Source organism: Centroberyx gerrardi, chromosome 7 (assembly GCF_048128805.1).
Source record: "Centroberyx gerrardi isolate f3 chromosome 7, fCenGer3.hap1.cur.20231027, whole genome shotgun sequence".
NCBI classification, from domain to species: Eukaryota; Metazoa; Chordata; class Actinopteri; order Beryciformes; family Berycidae; genus Centroberyx; species Centroberyx gerrardi.
In genome coordinates this window covers 6435993-6442333 of record NC_136003.1, presented here as the reverse complement: position 1 = coordinate 6442333, position 6341 = coordinate 6435993, and the positions used below count along the sequence as shown (strand labels likewise).

General features: G+C 40.2%; 1 long non-coding RNA gene across 1 annotated transcript; it reads left to right on the top strand.

The window, feature by feature from the left end:
- The first annotated feature begins 1028 nt into the window (after window positions 1-1028).
- Window positions 1029-4520, top strand: LOC144539436 (uncharacterized). The gene is made up of 2 exons (XR_013504956.1): window positions 1029-3051; window positions 3084-4520. It is a non-coding gene; the product is annotated as an uncharacterized LOC144539436 (long non-coding RNA).
- Window positions 4521-6341: the final 1821 nt, after the last annotated feature.

The window sequence follows — 6341 nt, the reverse complement described above, 5'->3', positions numbered from 1 at the left end:
CCAGAAACCTCACAACTAAACACTTTCTTTGGTTTGACATGCCACTTCACTCTTCTAGTGCATGTTGGTCCATTAAAGGATAAGTTCTGCGATTTTGGACCTATGTATAATTTGTCTCTTACATACCTGTAGTACTTGGACCCGCAGAGAATATTGACTCCCGAGTCTTCTACAGAGTACTACAGGTATGTAAGTGACAAATTATGTATAGGTCCAAAATCGCCAAACTTATCCGTTAAAGCAATTGGTCCGCAAGCCGGTCTACGAAAGGGTCGTTCACTCCCATTAATTCCGACTTAGATTCTGGCCCAACACAGAAGACAACTAAAACGTGAAAGATGATGGGATACACTGCAGCCACTGACCACAACACCATCGCAATTACCTTGTGCCAATCTACGTAGGATCGCTGATGTGGTCTCCTTGACCTCATCTGTCATCTGAAAAGCCAAACTAATTCTAGATAGTAGCACACCTAGTCCCAGACACTTGATTAGTACAGAGTACCAGGCAGGCTCGGTAATTGAATCTCCGACAGCCAGGATGGAACCTGCGCTGCACTTCATTGTGTTGTCAAAACAGTCGACACAACGCAGGTTGACAGCATGTTGACTCACGCAACGCCTTTTGGCAGACACTGACCAGCTGGCTGTGATTAACCAGGATGAGGCCTGGGCCCAAAATGCATAATGCGGAGTACTGGCCTCGATATACCAGTCGGGTCACATGAACAAATAGGCAGGGTTCCTACACATGGAAAGTCTGGAAAAGAATTGAAAGTGAAATTATTAAAAAATATTGTGCAGTAATCCCGATGCACATAATATAACTACAAATTTTATGTAGTTGTACTCCCATTGTCATTTCATATATTGTGATATTTATGATGTGACAACAACGCTTATGGCTACAAAGTGATATGGCCTTGTTTAATTACCATACATCACATGGACCATTAACTAATGTAAAAAAAAAAGTTGAAATGAAAAATATGTAGGAAACCTGTATGGAATACTGCTGAAGAACAGCACAGCTACCATTTTCTCAAATTTTGAGTTCCTTCTTTGCCATTCAAATTTGCCAGTTAGCTAACCTGCGCTCCGAAAAACGGTGGTTCTTTGGCTCCGCCCACTGAGGTTTAACTCAACCAATGAGATTATTTCCGCCTCCAAGAAATGCTGGTATAACTAAAACACCAATCTGCCGAATTTTATGTTTACAAGCCTTGGTTTACCAACAGCATCCCAGTCAAGAATTAGAATGAAACAAAAAGGCACTTCTTGATTGGTCACAGTCATCGCCTTCGGTACACCCAACATGGCTGCCCCGGAGTTTTAGTAACTTTTAGCATTACTGGAATCCACAGTGACCTGATGCCTTTGAAATATCGGCATAGCACTTGAGAAAAAGCTTATGTGCTATGATTTCAACCATTTCACGGCAGCCATCTTAAGTGTTCCAGACAAGTGACCATTCAAGAATGTCGATGTAAATATGATCGACCTTACAATTCACTCAAGTTCTCTCATCTCAGCTCTAGGATTATCTCCTCTTACTTACAGTAGAGGCCAAGATAAGCTAAATGCTAACATGCAGCTAAGAATCCCTGCCCAGGCTTGAGCTTCATGGATAACTCTTCCATGCTTTGAGGAAGGCATCGCATACAGTTACATTGTCATTGTTCTACATACAGATTTCAGTGGCTGAGGTGATCTATTCTTAATTTTAAGGCGAACGTTGATGGTGTTTGCTTGAACCCAGAGCAAATCAACAGCTTTTCTCTCATGCAACAAGCACATACAGTGTATTACAGTATTAACTCAGCTCACCAGTCAGTCAGTCAGTCAGTCAGTCAGTTAGTCAGTTAGTCAGTCAGAAAACAGCAAGCTATAGCTGCCATTGGCCATATTTGGACCTTGTTACGTCACCAGGAAGTGACCTGTCTGATGTAACGTTTTGTCACTTGCACTGTCTATCTTTTTTTGGTTAGCCTTGTCACCTTGTCAATTAGGAGTTTGTACGAGGCCTTCAGCATAGAAAAACAACATTTTACTCCTCTTTATTCAGAAAAAGTGAATGATCCACTGCTAAAGCGGCAGTGGATCACAAGGTACATACAGTACATAAAAGGTACACAAGGAATCCACAATACTCTGCTGTTAGGGGAGAGGGAGCACACACACACACACACACACACGTTGCCATTTGTCTGTGTCTTTTTGTGGTGGTTTTATGTTCTCAATGATATTTTATACTTTTTTCTACCTCTAAGGTTTTACCACTGTATAAAAGCTAGAAAGGCCCCTTTTTAAGCTCATTTTGGATTTATTCTCCGTTTTCCGTATTTTTATTCTTTCAATGTGCGTCAAAGTGTGAAAACATGTTGCTAGCTGGGTTCGGCGGGAGTTTTTTTTTTTTTTTTTTTTTTTACCAGCTTTTTTTAAATATGCTATTTATATTCTTAAAAAAATATGTTAATTGGTTGGAACATGAAAGGCTACTAGAGGAGTATGTATTCTTTAGAACTGGCTTCCTTATCCATATAAATATATATCTAAAAAGAAAATGTAAGTAGATTTTAATGTCATTAGAAGCTCTATAAAGGTACAGAGAAGGGAAAATCCAGTAGAGGCATTTACATTTACAGATTTAGTCGCCCTTATCAGAAGCGACATATGATTGAGTCAAAACATTATGTCACTTTTGCCACTGTGTCACTACTTGTTACCACCCTAACAGCTGCTGCAAGCAATTAGTACAATACAAGTGCAACATTTTGACATAACATAGAAGCAAGTATGACCGACAGCATTTTTTGTGCTACTTTTTGTTCTTTATAGCCCACTATGATTGATTGAACATAGTTTTGTTCTTTTTTTGACAATCACCATATTTGTTGAAGGCAGCCTAGTCCCTCTGATTTGGATCAAAATGTCAGCTGGCTTTAACATTTGTTTTTTAAGGAGGAGGCGGGAGAATCATTTTCTTAATTCACAAGAAAAAAAAAAATCACATTACCTTCTTACCTTTTTTTTTGCCTAGAGCTTGCTGGTGGATGTACTTTCCTTCATACTCTTTCGTAGTCGGAAAAGAGGTTGCCTTCAAAGATCATAACGTTGAGGATTATGTTCATGATTTATTGTGTTTTGTGGTTTCTTTTTGTCATCTGTGGATTTATTTATCTTTGTTTTGCCTGTTTAGTTTTCGTCTAATCCTGTGGTTGATTTTCCTGTCTTCAAATGTGAATGTGTCCTACATCTGGGGGGAAGATTCGGACCGAGGGAATTTGAGTATTGTCATTTCACTGACTGGGACACTTCAAATCAATACATTTCACAGGTCATATATTTCAAATTAAGTAAAAAAAAAAGAAGCACCAATTGTCAATAAACGTTTACTAGATGTGCTACTGACTGTAAGTACTCATGATTGTTTTTAGTGTAGCGAGTGCTTTTGCCAGTTCTACAGTGCATTTACAAGGAATGCGTCAAGCTTTGAAGGCCTTACCAGGATATCGCCTTTCGAATGTTAAAGCACTTTCAAAGGCTTCAACATGTACCTGTCAATCAAGATACCATCAGTATGTTTTAGTTACTCTTCTGATGATACACTTGCACTGTACACTTCTCTTAATTGTGATTTCTTAAAAGGAAAAATCCATCCTCAAATACAGTTAAAAAAAACAGCTATTGGTGATGCACTTTGCATTTCTGGGCCTATTTTATTGTTTGGTAGAGTATTTTTCTTATTTCTGCCAATAAGTGGCCAAGCAGAGACAATGTTATGCCACATTAAGATATTTCCAGCAGCTATAATGGAGTTTGATAGCAGAAAATGTTTCAGCGATCTAAAACATCAGCAGTAAACATAAGGTTTTGGTGTCAGTCCTCAATAGACCAGAATGCAATGCAGCCACAAGACCCGTAGGTGAAAGTAGGTGCACCAAAAAAGAACTTACAACTCTTCATCACAAAATGTATTGTGTATTGTGTGTAATGTATTGTCTGTTATCACAAATTGATCATATGGAACAGTGTAAGAGTATCCGAGGGTGGATTTTTCCTTTAACTGCACACCCATTTAGGAAACCTAAACCTACCTTGCCTGTGTCCTTTAGAACACAAAAACCTCAGTGTCCATTTTATTTCTCACATTGTGTTTTCCTTCTTTTGTGCTCCGGCATGCACCCTGCTGTCTTACCGTTTGTCTCTTTCTCTGTGCCAGTGGCAGCTATAGATCGGCAGCTCCAGTTGCAGTTTAGGAACACGTCTGAATAGGATCGCAGTGTTGTAGAATAAGGATAGGCTTCCCATCATGTTCCATATAAGCTACCAGCGAGCAGTTATAGTACTGCAGCACTGCAAGGCTTCCTGCTTCCTATTTATACGACGCACACAGAGCAGCAACCAGCAGAGTAGCGCGGCATCGATATGTAGCTCAGTTGTGCGCCTGCTTTTGTACTTGCTTCTCCCTTTCTGCCCTCTTTCTTCAATAAATGCCAATGGTGAAACAAATGGTGACCGTTGTCTGGTGTCTTGTTTGTGCGTCAGTTTCCCCCGGCAACAGCGGGTGGTTCACACAAAATTAACAGCAGGAGGATGCTGAGGGGGTAAAGGGTTGTTTTGACATGCTCAGTTTCTATAGTTAACGAGGAATGTATGGGGAAAAGAGGTGCTAATAAGGAGGGTGTCATCCCCCCCACACACACTCCACCTCTGTCCACCTCCACAAGGCAAGCTGCCGCCCAAGTATGAAAGAAATCCATTTGTGTAGGTTTCAATGGAGAGCTTTAGTATCACATGGTCTAAATGCTGTTTTAGAGGCCGTTAACGCTTGACTGGCTAACACAGTGGTTCTCAACGTTGGGTCCGGGGACCACCAGGGGTCCTTGGGGGGGGGGGGGGGGGGGGGGTTCCAGGGGGTCCCCAGCAAACTGATGAATTGTTAAACTTCACCATTATTTCATTTACAAGGAGTTAACACAATTAGAGAATGTAGAAGAATGACTGTTTTGATCAGTTTCACTGTTATCTCTCTACTTACAGTACAGATAGTCATGGAAATCTGGACAAAATCATATCTTACAATAAAAATATTCTCAGATTTGGGTCCGAGAGACAAAATCTCATCAAACGGGTCCATGGCCCTAATGTGGACTAAAGTAGGGCTCCTTGATATGAAAAAGGTTGAGAATCAATGGGCTAACACACTGGCTTCTTGGACATGTTAAATTCTAACTGAATGACATGATTTGCATTTACATCTTAGGTGTTTAGCTGACACTAGAATGTGTGCAACAGAAGAATAACCTTTGATTCCTAGATTATAAACATGTCAAGCAACTAAGTGTAAGGATTGCAAGGGTTTAAGGCAAAGATGTAGCCAAAATTTCTGTGTTCCTATGTACAAAGCAGTGCCAGGTAAAGAAACAAGACCCAGGCAGAAAACTACACACTACACTACAGAAGAGTGTTCTTTTCAAGCCTGGAGACAGGGAGTGGCTCTGCAGTTATGAATATGCTATCTCTGCAAGGCACACAGATATTTACCAGCCACACAATGCAAACACACAATACATGGATTATATACTGGATATATTTTGTTAGGCAAATAGGGAAGACGCATTGCGAGGCACAGTGACACATCAGACAACTATGTGAACAAAATAAGATTTTATTCATGTATCTGCAACAACATTTTGCCAATACCGTGCTGAGGTGTTAAAACAATGTATTGTTTTTCCAACAGTGAATGGCTTTGAATCAGCAATGAAGTAAATTAATTGGCACACCCCGCCCCGAAGGTACTGGATATGAAATCATAAAATGACAAACTCTCCAATTCCACACAGCAACTTTCCATATTTCCACATCCCCAGCATTCCTTACAGTTGCAACACAGAAGAAAGACACACTTAGTCAATTTTATCAACCTTCCTTGCTTTGGCGTGAATGAAGCGAACTCCCTTAAATGACGACATAAGGCTTACGAGTACATGGTTTCGAATATAACAGTGAACATCATCGACAAACAGTGGTTACAGTTCAACAGTGATGGATAGGCAACGGTTTCAGTTATTTGCAGCAACTTGCTATAATTTCAGTTAATTGCAATGGCTGTTCACACCATCTCCCCTGACCAGATTGTGTTATACTTGTTCTATTGTTATTGTTGTTATTGTTATGGTGTTATATTGTTTTTGGAGCTTTTGTCCCGTGGCGTTGATGCCGCAGGACCGTACAGCAGGATCACTGAGACGGATGATTGGAGAGGATATTACAGTTGAATCAGAGCATCGATTATGGCAGTTAAGGTGGTTATTGATTTCATTATTTTCATCT